The 18,865-nt window shown below is 37.6% G+C and overlaps 1 long non-coding RNA gene across 1 annotated transcript in view; it reads right to left on the bottom strand.

Moving 5' to 3' along the window:
* LOC138161678 (uncharacterized) overlaps window positions 1-14,964 on the bottom strand; it is a 148,866-nt gene extending 133,902 nt beyond the window's left edge. Inside the window, exon 1 of the long non-coding RNA XR_011168425.1 lies at window positions 13,891-14,964. This is a non-coding gene — a long non-coding RNA (uncharacterized lncRNA). The remainder of the gene's footprint in view (window positions 1-13,890) is intronic.
* Window positions 14,965-18,865: the final 3,901 nt, after the last annotated feature.

The following is an 18,865-nucleotide window of genomic DNA, read 5'->3' as shown; positions in this document are numbered from 1 at the left end:
TTTCTCGGTCTCTCCATTTTGTACCCTCCTTCCTAAGAAGGTTATTGTTGTTCTCTGGACATCAGTTCTAATGGCAATGGTGTTGGTGATGTCTGTGTCCAGAGGAAAACCCTACATACCTAATAGTCATCCCTGATCCTCCCAATGAGTTTATCCATTGGTGGAATGAGTGACCATGGTAGGTAGCATATTCCCCTTAGGAAAGTCAAGTAAAGACTAGATGACAACCTTTTAAAGATGCTGGAGACAGTGTATTTGGTTTTTTTTTTTTTGGTCAGGTAGGAAACAGACTAGAATTCAGCTCTTCTTAAACTGTGGATCATGATCCCATACAGGTTTGCAAAAAAATTGGCAAGAGTAAAAGGTTTCTGAACATGTAATGACCAAAAATCGATTGAAAATCAAATGTAGTGAATCCAAGGTGTTTCTGGCAGTTGACATAACACAACTTCACTGCATTCTTGGTTTTGAACACAAAGCATGCATACTTTGCACTGTAGATGCCTTCAGGCCATGCAACACCAATGAATCTGGCTGAAAAGTGAAAAAGTGTTGCAAGTGGAAAAAAAAAATTTGAGAAGCCCTGGACTAAATAAATGACCTCTGATCTCCTTGCTAACTCAGAAATCCTCTGATTCTTTGACCTCTAATAAAAAGCTTGAAAGGATATTGTCTCCAGGTAGATTATATATAAGTATTAAGAGGTGGAATATTTTCTTGGAACCTAGTGACTTTTCTTGGAGATTGGAAAAAGGCTACAGGAAGTGCCTTCATTACAGCAGGGAATAGACATTGAAATTGAATAAACGGTTAATCAAAGAAAAAAGGATTAAAAAAAGAAATCACACTCACATCCAAAAACGGATAGCTACAAACAACTACAGATGAAAGAACCACCTTGAATTTTCTCTTTTCCCTCTAGATCTTGGAAAAGGCTTTTATTTTTTAAAAAAATCAAATCATTCTTAATCTTTTCCATTATTGCCTGTGTTCATGCAATGCTTCTCTAGTCAGCAAAATTAAATGAATTATGCTTCCTTTGCAAGTGAATAAAAAAGGGCAGCTTTAAAATGGTTTCAGCTTAAAACTTTTGATCAAAGTTACAGGTAACTACCAATGAAAAGTCTTATCAGTGTGTTTTTAAAAGCCTGCAAGTTCAGCACTTGGCTTTAGGACTATGAATGTCTGAAGATTGGAAGATATGGTATCATTTAATTAACCAGCCACCCAGTGTTGCCTCAGAATAGATTAATTCACACTTTTTAAAAAGTTATGGCAAACTCTGGTCCCAATTGTTAAAACACACTTTGGCCTATCCTAAGAAGTTCATGTTCTCTTTCTCCTTTCTTTGCTCTTTCCATCCCCCACCTTTCTCCCTTCTCCCTCTCCCCCTCCTTTCCTCATCCATTTTCTTTCTCTCTCTCTCCCTAATACTCAGTGATGAATAGCGAATCTAAACCTGAGAGACTGTATGCTTTCTATTACGTAAAATGCTTCTGCCACAATTATTCTCTCTCCTCCCTGTCTCCCGTTTAAATCACTGCTTTCTCCATTTACAAAACATGAGTGAATCACTGCAGTATATTTAAGGAAACAAAAGGCAAAGTCAACCAGTTGAAAATTAGCATATTACTAAGAGATACAAAACATTCAACAAATATGTTTGGATCTAGGGAGACACAACTATCAATCTGACATGACTACTGACCTTGCAATCTAATGGAGGAGACATGATACCTACATAAATAGTTATGATACAAAAAAGAATATGGTAAGTGCACATGAGAAGTAAAATCCTTCAGTGTTCTGAGGAAGGAAATATTGTCTTGTACTTGGGGTAGAATCAAGGGAGCCTTTATGAAAGCAGTGACGTATGTGTTGAATATTGAGTGGTGAATGAGACTTCTTTAGGCAGAGATGGAGGGAAAGGGCAATTACAAAATGGGGAATAATATAAACAACATCACAAAGGTTGGAGTGCACAGGGTGTGTTTAGGGAATGGGGAGTAATTCCAGTTTGGCTTGAATATAGAATGCATACAAGAAGGAAGCATGAGAAGGTTGGAAAGGAATTCCAGCTAATATGGCTACAGAGTAGGAACTAGAAGAGCTCAGATATCTGAAAAACATACCAGGATGAACAATAGTAACAAAAAGCAAAGATAAATAGTTATAAACCAACACAGTGCCTGGCACATAGGAGGTAATAAATGAATTCTGATTCATTGATTGGTTGATTGCTAAACTCTGATATGCTGTCCAGGACTGCATAAGAAGAGTCCCAGTGCAAAAGTTATGAGTGTGCTAAAAATACAGTGTGCAAGGAACCAGATGCACAGGAAGAGAGAGGACCAGACAGGAGACCAAGCAGCATAGCATGGAAGCAGGCACCTTGAGCCCAAGCCACAGCAATAAACAGCCAAACTAGCACTCCCCAGCCCAGGCCTGATTCACAACAAGAATAAGAACTGGAGGAAAAGCATCTCCTGGCTGAAAGAAGCACCAAGGACCTCAGGAGGCCTGGCTACAAGAACAATGGACAACACAGTCATCAAGTTCCCTAATTACAGATGCCATATGTAAAGTACTTTGCAAACATTAAAGAGCTATGCAAATACTAACTATTGTTATTGGAACTAGATAGCATATAGGACAGAGTGCTAGATTTGCTGTCAGGAATAAAGGGGTTCAAATCCTGTCTCAGATATTTACTGCCCTAACCACTGTCAGTCTCAGTTTCTGCATCTATAAAATGGGGATAATAATATCTACATCATGGAGTGGTTGCAGGAGTTAAATGAGATATTTGTATAGAATTTTGAAAATCTTAAAGGAATAGAATTTATAAATATTAATTATAATTAATAACAAAATTAAAATCATATGATTATGTCAATACTTTCAAAGTGACAAAAAATAAACACTTATTTCTGTTAAGTGCACTGAAAACATAAGAATAAATTACTCTTTCCTTAATATGGCCAATAGGATGTTCCATGGAAGAAAGCTAGAGGCCTTTCATATAAGATCAAGGATAAAACAAGTCTACATATTATTGAGACCATTATTTGCTAGAGTGATAGAAACTGTAACTATAGGAATGTAACAAGAAAAAGAAATTGAAGGATAAGTATAGACAAAGAGGAAGCCAAATTAATGCTTTTTGCAATGCATATAATGGTGTATTCAGAAACCCCTAATTAGTTGATTAAAAACTAATAGAAATTAAAATGTAAGCAAACTTGCAGGATATAAAATGAGTTCATATAAATCATTAGTAATTAACATATAACATCAAAACCTGGAATAAAGAAATAGAAAAATTCCATTCAAAATAATTACAAAATTTATAAGATATTTTGGAGTCTACCTTTCAAGAGACCCACAAGAATTGTATGATTACAACTGCAAAACACACTCCATAGAAACAAAAATCTAAATACTTGAAGAAATATACATTAGTCATGGAAAGACATACCAATAAAATATCATGCCTAAATATACTTCAAAAGCTTAAATAGATTAAATTCTTAAATTAATTTAGTTATTCAATTCAATATTAGAAACCTGACACCTTAGTCAAGCCCACTCCGTGGGTTCAATCTGCCAGTGCTACTGGGAGTTAAGGGAGGAGTCCTAGAGGACACTATCCTTGAATGCTAGGCTAAAGAATGTTGATTTGGGGGTGGCTAGGTGGCGCAGTGAGTAAGAGCACTGGTCCCAGAGTCAGGAGGACCCGGGATCGGGTCTGGCCTCAGATACTTAACACCCACACAAAATAACTGGCTGTGTAACCTTGGGCAAGTTACTTAACCCCAATTGCTTTTTTTTTTTAAAGAATGTGGATTTTTATTTAGTAGTAAACAAGGAAATTTCTGGTAGAAGACTGAAGCGATCAGGTCTATGGATTGGGAAGCTCAATCTAATACCAGGAAGAAAGGTAATTTTGAGTGAGAAGACTGAAAATAGGGACACCAGTTAGAGGATCATTATCAACATCCGATTCAGATGTGATGAGACAAGAGCTGTGGTCATAGAAATTGTAATGAGGGAATAAATGTGAGAGTATTGATTAACTTATTTTATATGGGGGATCAAGGGAGAAAAAAAGAGTCAAATGTAACAGAAGTTTTGAGCCTATGGGGTCAGAGATCAAGATGATGCCCTCAATAAAATAAATAGAAAAGTATATGAATAATTTTAAAGTCCTAGAATTTCTCAAAGAAATTGTTTCCAAAGCAAATATTGTATTCTTGATATAAATATTTGAAAATAATTTATTTCATGCTTTGGTGTCTTTGGTAATATATAGCAAATAAAAGCAGGAAGTGGGAATGGGGGAGGGAATTGCACACAAAGCCAGAGTCTAATTTTTTTGTACCTTTGTCCCTTTTTTACTTCTTTCTCTCCTATCTGAATTTCACTTTCAGTATCCTCCTTTGATGACTCTAATAGTGTTGAAAATGCTTTCTAGGATTTGGGAGTGGGGGAAGTCTATGAGGTGATTTCACTGAAGATCTGGCCCTGATACAAAAAAATTTAATGGGGGCGGGGGGGGAGATAATGTAAAAGAAAAAGATATTTATAACCCTTAAAGTTAGGTTCACCACACAAGACATTATTTAAGAGATGATATGACAGCCAATTTCAAAGAATGGCAAATTATGGTGACAAAAATCTAAATCTTCAGCCTTTTATGATTGCAAATTACTTCCGTGTAAAAATACACATAAACCTCAAACTACAGTTTTCACAAAGCTTAAGGCCACAGAATCCAAGTGTAGTTAGTGGAAAGTGATTGATTTGGAGTCCAATGACCTGTGTTCAACTCCTACTTCTGCTTCTTAGTAAAATGAGGTGACTTTGAGCCAATAATTTTACCTCTCAGCCTAAATTTTCTCTTCTACAAAATTATGGATTGCAACAAGATCATGTCTAAGGGTCCTTCCACCTCTAACTTAATGACATAATTTTCATTACCAATGAAATTACCTAGAGTCCAGAAATTTTTTTCCTAAGCAGATAGGCTTTCTGTGAGGACAAGCAGCTCAAAATTTCTTCAAGCATTATTTTACTTATCTATAAAATGGGGGTAATAACATTTCTCTAAGACCCCAGGTTATAGAAAAGTTGTTGATCTGTACTAGTAGAATGTTTCATTTGAAAGGTCAAGACAAAATTAAATTTAGTCTAAAAGATCTCCTTTAGTATGTACTTCACTGAGTTATCATGATAATCAAATTATTTGTCAAGAACCAATTTATTAAGCAAATATTGGTTAACTAGCCTATTCCCACTTTGTGTCAGTATTAATTGCTAGGAATATGCATGTAAAAACCCTTTGTAAACCTCAAAGCACCATACAACATCAGCAGTAGTCATTAGCATGATTATTCAGAGATGCTTCCCCATTTTTCTTCTGACACCACCATTTTCCCAATCATGTGATAGAACCTACTACCATTTTGGACAGCTCCTTTTCCCTAAATTCTTCCTCCAATACCTTAGAAGATACCTTAGAAGGGGTTGGTTCTTTGTGACCTAAGATGTTTCCAGTTCCCAGTCATGACCAGCTGTTATCAAAGCATTGCCACAATGACATTTTGCCAACACCTGAGAGTTCTGCGTTTCCTCAGTACTAGTGAATACAGAAATTCACACTTTTGAAGAGGTTATCTCTTTTCCCTACCACAATGCTTAACATGCAGTGTTAGACAGAAAAAAAAAAAAAAGGCTAATTTCTGCCCAGGACGAAAAGCACCATTCATACATGATAAGGCAAATTCGGAGTCATCCATGGGCAACAAACATGGAGGTTCAAGCTGAGTCCTTGATGACAGTGGACCTAGATGAGAAATATCTCCTTTTATTTGGGACAGAAGCAGATCTTTGTGCCTATTTGGAAAAATCTTTACAATGTGAAGGAGGAAGAAAGGAGATGTTGAATCTACAGGGATTTGATAGCATCTGCTCCCATTTTCTGAAGCCCTTCTCTTAGAGGCAAAATTCCATTAGTTGGAACAAAATTAAAGTTGTTTCCTTTAGGGAATGAGCAGCTGCAGGCTGCCCAGGCCATTTTTGTCCTCAAGCAGTAAACATATTGATTAAGCTCTGGCTCAGACAATGAACTAGACTGAGAGTGCAATAGGCAATGTGGTACCATGAAAAAAGCTCTGAATTCAGCGGCAAAGGTTCAAACACCAGCTCCTCCACTTACTTCCTGCATGACCTTGGGCAAATTTTTATATAACATTTTCAAGTTTGCAAAGTACTTTCCATATATCACCTCATTTTGTCTTCTCAATAATCCTAGCAGGTAGGTACTATTATTGGTATTTTTATTTGCAGATGAGGAAAAGGAGGCAGACAGAGGTTAAATGATTTGCCCAGGGTCACAGAGCTAGTAAGTGTCTGAGGCAGAATCTGAACTCATGTTCCTAACTCTAAGTTCAGCACTCTATCCATGTCACCGCTTAGCTATCTTAACCTCTTCAAATCTTAGTTTCCTACTCTGCAAAATGGGGATAATAATTCATGTACCACTGACCTCAAAGGATTATTATAAGGAAAGTTCATTTTAAACCTTATTTTATCAAATAAGTGTGAGTTATTGTTATTAAGAACTATGGGGGAAATCATAGCTTAATGGGGAACTGGCCCCTATTCCTGTAATAGCATCAAGAGATCATAAATGCAAAGATGGAAGGGACTTTAGACATTATCAAGTCCAACTATCTCATTTTACAGATGATGAAACTGAGGTCTCCAAGGGACTTTATAGCTATTAAATGTCTGAGGTTGGAGTTACAATAGGAAAAGATGCTAACTCTTGGCCTTGACAATCATACATAGTTATTGAAAATATTGACCTAGTGCCTTAAGGTTCATTTACATGATCTTTACATGCACTCTCATTTGAGCATTTCAACAATTGGGTGAGGTAGAACTATTGGTATATTCCTGTTTTACAGAAGAAGAAAAGGTTGAGATTCAATTCAACTGGATTGACCATCATCACACAGCTAGTAATTCCAATCCAGAGCGTAATTCCAGCCCAGATCTCTCCTGTGCATATTTAGCACTTTTTTCACTGCAGAAAGGAAGAATATGTCCTTTAACCTGGATAGTATGGTACTAATTTTGGCCACTGAATTTTATCTGAGTTTTACTGACATCATTGACATTGCTGAAGCCACTTTGCATGTTATCCTTTGGCCTCTATTTCTTCTTTCTCCATCACTTTGTACAAGGCTCCTCATGCTCCTTTATTGTTATTCTTGTCAATTTATAATGAATATGTATTCATTTTATGGGCAAAATAACATCTCATAAAATCCACAGAGTGTAATTTGTTGAGGAATTCTACCATCACTGATCATATGTTATTTCAGGGTCCTAATCATAAATATTTTAACTTATGAACTTTTTTGTGTATATAATTTGTTTTTCACTCAACAAACTCCTTGGGGCTTTGTACCCTTTGACCTAGTAATGCCACCACTAGATCTGTATCCTAAAAGAGATTTTTTAAAGAGAGAGAGAGAGAAAAGGACCTATATATATGGGGATATTTATAGCAGCTCTTTTCAGGTGGCAAGGAATTGGAAATTGAGAGGATGCCCATCAATTGTGGAAGGACTGAACAAATTGCACTATATTATAGTGATAGTATACTATTGTGCTATTTTATATACTATAAGAAACTTTATTTACTATAAGAAATGATGAGCAGGATACTCTCAGAAAAACCTGGAAAGACTTACCTGAACTGATGCAGAGTGAAATGTACTGGGTACAAAATAATTGCAATATTGTAAGATGATTATCTGTGAATGTCTTGGCTATTCTCAACAATACAATGATCATAGTCAACTCTGAGGGACTTACAATTAAAAATGCTCTCCATCTTCAGACAAAGAACTGATGGTGTCTAAATGCAGATTGAAGCATACATGTTTTACTTTATTTTTTTGAGTTTTTATTTGGGGAGGGTGGGGTTTTCCTATATTTTCATTCTCAACATGACTACTATAAAATGTGCTTTGCAGGACTACACATGTATATTGAATTGCTTTTCTTCTCAAGGAAGGGAATGGGGAGGGAGAAAGAGAGAGAATTTGGAACTCAAAGTTTTAAAAATGGATATTAAAAATTATTTTATATGTAATTGAGGAAAAATAAAATACTAAGTAGTTTTAAAAACAAGGGAAAATAACCTCCTTGGAATAAAGCCCTAGTAGTAGAACTGCTAATATTGGGTTGAAGGGCATAAATAATCAATAATTATTCTTGGATAATTCCAAAGTCTTTTCTGAAATGGTTGCATCATGTCATCCAATGGCACCTCAAAGTTTCCCCTCATTGATAGCTTAATGAATGGGAGTTGATACCTCAATGCTATTATCATTAATATTACTCTGATTAGAGGGAATTTTCAACTTTTTTAGGTGATTAGAGTTTGAATTTATTATTTCAAAAACAATTTGTTTATATCCTTTGAAGATATCTATTGGATATGACTTTAAATCCTATAAACAAGTGTTACTTCTCTACATGTGATGACAGACTCTTATCAGTTCTCCTTCCTGTCTTATTCTCCTCAGACTCCTTTGTTAAATATCCATCTGGGTTATGCCCATTGACCATGGGGGTCCCCCAAGGCTCTATTCTGAACCTTCTTTTATTCTCCCTCTATAGTCTTTTGCTTGATGATCTCACCAACTCCCATGGATTCAATTATCATCTTGGCATATTGTTCTCAGATCTATCTATCTAGCCCTAACCTCTCTCTAAGTTTGATCTTGACCTCCAGTCTCATATCACCAACTCCCTGTTGAACATATCAAACTAGATATCCCATGAACATCTTAAGCTCACAGGCTGAAAATGGAAATCATCTTTCCCCCAAAACCCTCTCATTCCCCAATTTCTCTATTAGTATAAAGGATACCACCAGCTTCCCAGTTGCCCAGACTCAAGACTTCAATGTCATCCTTGATTTTCCTCTCCTATTCATTCTACATATGCTATTAATCTATGGCTAAGTCTTGACGAGTCTACTTTCACAGCTCTCTTTACCTCTCCTTTTCACTCACACAGCCACTACTCTTATGTAGGCTTTTTATCACTTCATACCTGGATGATTCCCTCAGCATTCTAATTGTTCTACATTGCCTCAAGTCTCTAGTCCATCCTCAAGTCAATTGCCCAATTGACTTTCCTAAAATACAACTATATCAATCCTCTTATTCAATAAATTCAAAGAGACTTTATTTTCTCCACTATCAAATATACAATCCCCTATTTATAGCCCTTCCTAAAATGACCCCTTCTCACCCAAAGCCATTCCAATATATACATGTCCCCAATATTCTTTGAGGACCAAAATCCCTATGGAAGCTCTTCTCTAGTATTTGGTCTTCTGTCTGTCAGCTCTGAATAGCTCATAGGATTATTTACTCTTCTTAGACCATGAGCTAACAAGAAGGACAAAACTGGTTGGCAATGCTAGTATTTCAGATGATGTAGGAGGGACCTACTAATGATTCTCCTGACTTCCATGGTTCTTTTTCATTTAAAGGGGAGAAATTAGGGACACAGCAATAAAATATCATTAATCTTCCTAGAAAGCCCATGATTATCTTTTCTTAGCAGTTTGTAAGTAGAGAAGGAAAAAAATAAGAATGCAGTAAGTGTCTAGTATTTGCCAGCACTGTACAAAATTATTCCTGTTCAATAATTCAGTCCTGTCTGACTTCTTGTGACCCCATGCACCATAGCAAGTCAGGTCCTTGAGATGTCCAGGTTCTCTTGGTAAAGACGCTAGAATGGCTTTCCATTTCTTTCTTCCGCAGATCACCTTTTGTCAGAACTCTCCACTATGACCTCTCCAGCTTGGGTAACCCTGCATGACACAACTCACAGATTGTTGAGCTACATACACCCGCCTCCATGACAAGGCAACAATGCAAGAGTACAGAGAAGTTTATAGGTAGTATTTTTTTTGAGATTTACAACAACTCTACAAGAAAGGGGCCCTTATTATTCCTATTTTGCAGTTGAAAAAATTGAGGCAAAGGAGGTGACTTTTCAAGGTGCATGTATGAGGCTGAATTTGAACTCAGGTCTTCCTGGCTCCATGCCCACTGTACCTCCAAGTTTCCTTTAAGAAATTACCAGGGTATCATAGAATCACAGATTTGGGGAGCTATGAGATACCTCCCTGGCTATCTACTTCAACTCATGCAGAAAGGAATTCTTACTATAAATATAGGCAACAAGTGATGTCCAACCTCTGCTTAAAGTTCCTCAAGGACGGAGAAATCCCCACTTCTGTTGGAAAGTTTTCCATGATGCCAAGCCCAAATTGGGCACTTTGCTATCCCTGTCCATTGCTCCTGGTTCTTTCCTTTGGGTTCAAATAGAACATGCCCAAACCCTCCTCTCCACATGACAGTCTTTCAAATACTTGAACACAGTTTTCATGACCTCCCAATGTATTGTTTTTTCTCCAAATCAAATTTGTCCCATTTCTCCCACTTATAAGTCATGAATTTGTAGCCCTTCACCATTCTAAATACATCCCTCTTATCATTTCTTTGTATCAATGTCCTTGATGCCCAGAACTGAACATAATTCTTCAAACGAGGTTTTACTAGGACAGAGTATTATGGCACTCTCTCTCCTCTATTCCTGAAATCTTACCTTTCTTTTTTTCTTTTTTTTTAAGCAATTGGGGTTAAGTAACTTGCTCAAGGTTACATGGCCAGTTATTTCTGGGTGTGGTGCTGAGTGTCTGAGCCCGGGATTCGATCTCCAGGTCATCCTGACACTGGAGCCAGTGCTCTTACTCGCTGTGCTACCTGGCCACCCCAATCTTACCTTTCTTAATGAAGTCCTTGATTCCATTAGCTTTCTTGGCTACCAAATCACCCTACTGACTCATTTTGATTTTGTAGTTCACTAAAATCTCCAAATCTTTTACAAAGCTTCAAGCTATCCATACGTCGTCCATCTTATGTTTGTGGAGTTAATTTGTTTTTTTGTCTCCAGGTATGGGACTTTATATTTATCCCTACTGAATTTATCTTATCAGACTATGGCCAATGCCCTAGACTGTAAAGATCCTTTTGGCCCCTGACTCTGTGATTGCTGGGTTAGCTAACACACTCAGTCTTACATCATCTGCACATTTGATACTATCTCATAGATACAAATCACTGATTCAACTGTTAAGCAACACAGGGCCCAAGACATCTAAATCCATCAGCCACTCCATTGAAGATCTCCTGTCATACTGACATTAAACAAATAACAAATATGGAATCCATCATCCAATCAGTTATAACTCTGATTTAATTATTACCTGATTTATATCTCTGCATCTTCTCCACAGGAATAATATGAGATAATTTTCCAAAACATTTGCCAAAATGTAAGTACATCACAGCCGTAATATTCCCCTCATCTGCTAGTTAGTCCTGTCAAAGAAGTCAATGAGGCCAATCTGGCATAACTTGTCCTTGATGGAGCCAAGCTGACTTTTTGTAATCACTGCTTCCTTTTCTAGATATTTCCCAAGGCAGGAGAATTCAGTTCAAATCCCACCTCAGCCACTTACTGACTGGTTACAAATAACTTGCTTAATCTCTAAGAGTCTCATTTCCTCATCTGTAAAATGAAAAGGAAGAAAACCAAGTGATCAAGACTAAATTCTTCATATTGCAATTACCAAGTCTGATCCCAAAGAAGAGATATGAGAAGGCAAGTCCCTTTCTTTACAGAGATGACAAGGTTATGGGCATGGAACACTGCATATAATAAGTCTTTTTCAGCTTGATGGTTACTTTTGCAGAACATTTTTCTTTGTTATAAGTAGTGGCTCTTGGGGGCAGGGTGAAAAGTGAAAAGGATACAATGGGTGATATTGGTAATGTGAAAACAAAAGAAAACAGTAAAAATTGTTTTTAAAAATTGGAAGAAACTTATGAAGTTAATTATGATGAGGTTGTAGTCAAAGAATGTTAGAGATGAAAGAGGCCTTAGAGATTTTCTAGCCTGGCTCCCTCATATTACAGATGACGAAACTGAGGCACAGCTCTAAATTCTATGTTCTATGTATGTTGAACAAAATATGTGTTATAGGATTATTCAGGAAAGGTATCAAGGAAGAGTTCTTACCTGAGCTGGACCTGAAAAGAATAATAGAATTTTGAATATTAAAAGTAGAGGAATAATCATAGGATCATACATTTGAGAGCTAAAAGGGACTTCAGATTACATGAAGTCCAATACCCTTCATTTTTCAGATGAAGAATTGAGACTAGGAGAAGTTGGTGTGTATAAGCTTCTAAATCTCCATGGCCCATTTATTATCAAACATCTCATTCATATGAAAGGAAAGCTGGCTTTATAAATAGTATGTGTAAGTAGCTGCTACTATTAGATCTTAAAGGCAATCAGGAAGATTTCTGATTTCAAATCTGCCCCTCCTCTTATTCACCTTTTTGATTTCTGAAATTGACTGTTACCAGTAGAAGGTAAGTTCCTTAATGACGGGGACCAATGCTCAAGGCCTTCTGTGTAATAGACAATAAATGCTTGTTGATTCCTTGAGCTAATCTACCCTCCTCTTTTTGCTCAGCCAAGGCCAATAAAATAGGCCACTGATATGTGACTTTCTGGTCAATGTCCTTTAGAGAATTTGTCTTTTGCTTCAAGCACAGTAAAAACCATTCAAATCCCAGGTTAAAACCATAACAGTGTCCCTTTAACCTAGCTCAGCTGTGCAACAAAGTAATGGAGCAGCATTCCTGGGTGGAATCAATACTGCATTAAAGAACAGTGCTATCATTGAAAAGTTATGAATACCAAACAGCTCCGTGATGTATTGGTGTCACTGGGGGCTGTCTGACTCAGTTTGGCTACATTACTGACTACAGACAAAAGAGAGGTCTGTGCACTTCTAGGTGTGTGAGTAGGAGCCTGGCACCTTTCTATTGGCTCATCTTCTGAGATGCCCTATTTCTTTAGAGAGAGACAGAGACAGAGGGAAAGAGACAGAGACCGAGGGAAAGAGACAGAGACTGAGGGAAAGAGACAGAGACTGATGGAAAGAGACAAAGAAACAGAGACCGAGGGAAAGAGACAGAGACCGAGGGAAAGAGACAGAGACTGAGGGAAAAAGATAAAGAAACACAGACTGAGGGAAAGAGACAGAGACCGAGGGAAAGAGACAGAGACTGAGGGAAAGAGACAGAGACTGATGGAAAGAGACAAAGAAACAGAGACCTAGGGAAAGAGACAGAGACCGAGGGAAAGAGACAGAGACTGAGGGAAAAAGACAAAGAAACACAGACAGAGGGAAAGAGACAGAGACCGAGGGAAAGAGACAGAGACTGAGGGAAAGAGACAAAGAAACAGAGACAGAAGGAAAGAGACAGAGACCGAGGGAAAGAGACAAAGAAACAGAGACAGAGGGAAAGGGACAAAGAAACAGAGACAGAGGGAAAGAGACAGAGACAGAGGGAAAGGGACAAAGAAACAGAGACAGAGGGAAAGGGACAAAGAAACAGAGACAGAGGGACAGAGAGACACAGAGAACTACCACATTAACTATTCAAGTCAGTTTAGTATTTGCTAGTTCACTCTCTAGGAGTTCACCATGTTAAAAAGCATTTATTCACTTTTTCTTCAAGTAAGAGGCATATAGTTTTCCTCTAACTTTCACAACTAAAGGAATTGAATCAGGAAGAAGCAAGACAACTTTTCCCTGGGTCATATAACACAATGTTGTAAACCATTTTCCAAAATCACTAAACCCCTTCTGAATCTCTTGCACCCAAAACAATTTCTAGTACTCAAACAGAAACAGTTCTGTTAAATACTCACTATAAAAGACTGTAAAATTTTCTTCTTCACAGAGGAGAGGATGATGAAGTAACTGGAAAGCTGAACTAAGAATCAAGTAGGGTTTGATTCCCGATTCAGACACTCCCTAGCTGTGCGGATCAAGGTCAAGTCATTCAAATTCTCTAAGCCTCCATTACCTTCTATATAAAATAGGGTTAATGAAATAATGTTTAGTCTTACAAGCTGTAAAGCTCTTTCTAGGTGTTAGCTAGTATTTTTTCCCCTCCTGTGCTATTGAAAAGCTCATTGATGCAATAATCTTATCTGTCCTTGTTATGCATTTTTAGTTTGATCTCTATCATATATGATTTCCTTCTCCTAAATTAGATCAAATCTCTTGGAACAGCTGGGCTGCTGTCACTGAAGCAGAAAAAGACTGGGTGATATTTACCAAGCTACATATTAAGACATAACACACTGCTTCCAGATGTTCCCCTTATTGACAAACCAAGTGTTCAAAACACTCACTCTCTCACACACACAAATTGTGGGGATTTTATATTCCCCTCCCAGAACAAGACAGAAAAATTTCCCAGTGAATTTGTTTTTAGCAATTGTCAGAAAGATCTCCTTGAATATATTCAAACAACTGCCATCTTTGGGGGCAAGATGCCTACTTGCATTCTCTATGGAACAAGATTTCCACACCTACATGTCTTGCCAATCAATTCCCAAATGTAAATCCTAGGTCCTAAAGTAGAGAAAGAAGTGATAAAGGTATTTTTTAAATAAAAAATAGCATTTCAAAAGTATAGGAACCACCCAAAGAAACAGTCCCTCTGTCAAAGCAGATCAGCATTTTATCTACCAGTAATGGCTTTAAAAAGTTGCTTATGGTACTGAGACTCTTAGTGACTTACCCAGGTATACAGATAGATCCAATACCAATCAATTGATAAATATTAATTGCTAACATGTACTAGGCACTGTGCTAAGCACTAGGTATACAAAAAGGCCAAAAAAAAAAAAACAGTCCCTGCCCCCAAGAAACTCACAAATTAAATGGGAGAGACAATAAACAAAAAATATGCACTAACAATCTATAGACAAAATAGTCAGAAAATAATAGAGGGAAGGCACAAAATTTAACAGGATTTGGGAAAGGTTCCCTATAGAAATTAAGATTTTATCTGGGACTTAAAGAAAGACAAAGAAGTAAGTAGGTAGACATAAGAAGGAATTCCAGGAATGGGGGAGAGGCAGAGAAGATTCCTAGAGCTGAGAAATGAAATGCATTCTTCAAGGAACAGCAAGACCAGTGTCACTCAATAAAGAGTATTAAGGTGAGGAGTAAGATGTAAGAAGATAGGAAAAGTGGGGATGGGGCAGTGCTAGGTTGTGAAAGACTTCAAATATTAAACAGATCATTTTGTATTTCATCCTGGAGGCAATATGGAGCCCCTAAAATTTATTGAGTACAGGATGACATGGTCAGAAATGCACTTTAGAAAATTAACTTTGGTAGAAGAATGGAGAATGGATTGGAATAGGGAGAGACTTGAGGCAGGCAGACCTACCAGCTGGCTGTTGCAATAATCAAATCATAAAATGAATCAGAGCCAACATCAGGGTGTTGTCAGAGTCAAAGGAGAGAAAGGGGAGTATAGGAGAGTTATTGCAAGGCTGAATAAATTGAATCCTCAAAACATTGGAAATGGCGTGGTGCGGGTACAATGATAAATAGTAGGGAGTTGAGAATGACTTAAATATTGCAAACCTGAGGGCCTGGGAGGATGGTGTTTCCCTTAACAGTCACATGGAATATGGGAAGAGGGAGTATTTAGGGGAAAGATAATGAGTTCAGTTTTAGACATATTGAGTCTAAGATGCTTATTGACCATCCAGGTTGAGATTCTGAAAGGTAGTTGGAGATGTCAGACTGGAGAACAGCAAAGAGGTTAGATCAGGATAGATTGAGCATTATCAGCACAGAAATGGCAATTAAATCCATGGGAATTTATGTGATCACAAAATGCAGTATTATAGAGGGAGAAGAAAAGAGAGTCAAGGACAGAACTCTATGGGCTACCTATGGCTAGAGGGCATGACCTGGATGAGAATCCAGCAAAGAAGAATGAGGAGTGGCCAGATAGGTAGAAGAACCAGGAGAGAGGGGTGCCCCCCAAACCTCAAGAAGAGAGGGGATCAAGAAGAGTCAAAAGCTGCAGAGAGGTCAAGAAAAATGAGGACTGAGGAAAGGCCACTGGATTTGGCAAGTGAAAGATCATGGGTAACTGTGGAAAGAACCGTTTTAGTGGAATGATGAAGCTGGAGGCCAGATCATAGGGAGTTATAAGAGAGTGAGAGGAGGGAAAGTGAAGGCACCTCTTACAAAAGGTCTTTTCAACGAGTTTAGCTACAACAGGCAGAAGAGATATAGGATGATAGTGGGGATGGAAAGATGAAATGAGGGTTTTTTCAAGGATGGGGGAGACATACATGTGACTATGCAGCAAAGGAGTCAATAGACAAGGAGAGTTTGAAGATAGGTAACAGGGTGGAGATGACAAAGGGGACAAGCGACTGGAGGAGATGGGATGGAATGAGATCACTTGAACAGGTAAAAGAGTTAGCCTTGGCAAAAAGTAAGTCCAATTCTCTGTATGAGGCAAAGGTGAAAAAGGAGATGGTGACAGAAGCCATATGAGTGATGTGAGATGAGGAAGAGGGGAGAAAAGGGAGCTCATGGTGAATGGACTTCATTTCTTCTGTAAAATATGAAGGAAGGTACTCAGGTAAGAGGGTGGAAGGAGATAGAACTGTGGAGGGTTTGAGGATAAATGAAAAGGTATGTAGCATAGGTATGTAACTAGTATGTAGAACTTGACCCCAGGTCACCCTTATTCCAGGATCTGCTCCCAATCATTACACCATCCTGCCTGATATGAACATTTATATAGTTATTAACATATACATCAAACATCAATGTTATTAACATTTATATAACATTTAGAGCTAACATCTAGATAGGGCTTTAAGGCTTGCAAGCAACTTGGCATACCTTCTCTCAGCCCTGCAAGAAAGATGCTACAGATATCCTCCAAAAGAAGGAAAGTGAAACACGTAAGACATTAAATGAACCTCAATTTCCTTATCTACAAATAGGGATAGTAATAGCACCTAATGTTCCTTTTTGTTGTTTCTTAATTCATTTTGTTTAACTTTGGTTATGGCTTTGAACAAAATTTGCCCCCTTTTTTACATGCCTATTTCACATCAAAATCACAGAATTTGAAAGTTGGCAGAGACTTCAGTGGACATCTAATCCAACTCATACACAAAAGGACTCTCCACTACAGCATATGTTGTTGGATTTTTTTCAGACAGCTATTAAATTTATACTTTAAAAAATGCATTATATTCATTATATTCCCTTTTTAAAAGCCAGGGAAGTATCTACTGGCATTTAGAATCATTTGCATCATTGCCTAAATTTTTAAGTTTAGTGCTAAAAGAGACAAATTCTAAGTTGAATTTTGTGGCTAATATGACAATCTGGTTGCTAGAAATCCTTCCATTAAGTCCAATGTTCATTGAAGTCTTGCTATGTTGTGCTATGTATTGTGAGCTCTCCTTTCCTCATCATATCTCATCCCTCATATGCCCTACTATTGATATCTTCCCCTTCACCCATCTCCCGTGGAGAAGTGGTCCTTCTCCTTGGCAAAGCAAGCTACTCTGCAGCACAAGTGAACTCAACCCATCCTGTCTTCTCCAACCTCCTCTACCACCCCCCTCTCATTAGTCTTCAGTCTTGCCTGTCCTCTGGTTGCTTCCCTAATGCCTACACATAAGAAACAGAAAACGGGTGCAAAAGTATGAAAGCAAGATGTGGAATGCCACATTCAGAGATTAGAACAGTTTGACTCACATGTAGAGTATTTGAAGAGGAATGGAAAGAAATGCTCTTACAGGGAGATTATAGAGGGGTTTAAATGTTATGTAAGAATATTTTATTTTACTCCATAGACAGTAAAGATTCCTTGAAGACATTGTGACATGATCAAACCTACACTTTAGCAAGATTATCTTGACAAATGTGTTTATTATATTTATCAAAAATTATAAAGAAGATGATCAAAATTTGATGATAGTGCCTATTACTGTCATCTAGGTAAAGAAATACAGGCACTCCCTACACAGCCCTTATCCTTCTCTCTCTGGAAAAAATAAGTTACATGTGAAAACTTTTCCTCAGTTCTTCTTGTACTTGCCAAGGCTAAAAGACAGTGCAATGAACCACAATATAATGATGAAATAAAAATAAGTATCTAGGATACAGATTTTATTTTCTATTATGTTTCTAAATCATGTCTTATTTATTCTATGCTAGAACTTAGATCATAAGTTTAGAGATGGAAGAGACATTAGACATCATCTTAATCTCGTTTCATAGATGAGGAAACTGACTTCTTGAGAAATGCCTTGCCTAAAGTCAAACAGGTAATGAGTAGCAAAGCCAGAGGACTACCTAGGGCCCTCTAACTGCAAATCCAATGTTCTTTCCAGTGTACCAACTTATTTTAGTGCCTAGACTCTATTGATTTCCAGAATGTAGTCTATTTCCTAAAAATGCTTCATAAACATGGAATAATGCTCAAATCTCATTCATAAATGCAGCCAACATTCTCACTCTCCTATTTTGCATTACAGTAGCAGAGTTTGAAGGGTCATACATACTAGGTTAGAGAAGGGGAATCTGCAGCCTTCAGGCCACATGTGGTCTTCTAGATCCTTAAGTGAAGCCTTTTGATTGAATCCAAATTTTACAGAACAAACCAAGCTTTTGGAATGAAGAGGTTACCCATAAAGAGGGTTAGGGTTGCTCTGGAGACCCCAAAATACCAACATGAAGGGTCCTGCTGAATAAATTAGACTCAAGTCTTCTCAGCCAAAGAGAAGTAAAGTTTGTTAAAAGTTCGCTTGTATTAGACACAGAGTAAATCTGTGCTAG

The sequence above is a fragment of the Petaurus breviceps genome, unplaced genomic scaffold (genome assembly GCF_028583685.1).
Source record: "Petaurus breviceps papuanus isolate PSGF00001 unplaced genomic scaffold, PetGlider_PUasm1.0 185, whole genome shotgun sequence".
NCBI lineage: Eukaryota > Metazoa > Chordata > Mammalia > Diprotodontia > Petauridae > Petaurus > Petaurus breviceps.
The sequence above is the reverse complement of the archived record's forward strand: the minus strand, read 5'-3'. Positions and strand labels throughout refer to the sequence as shown.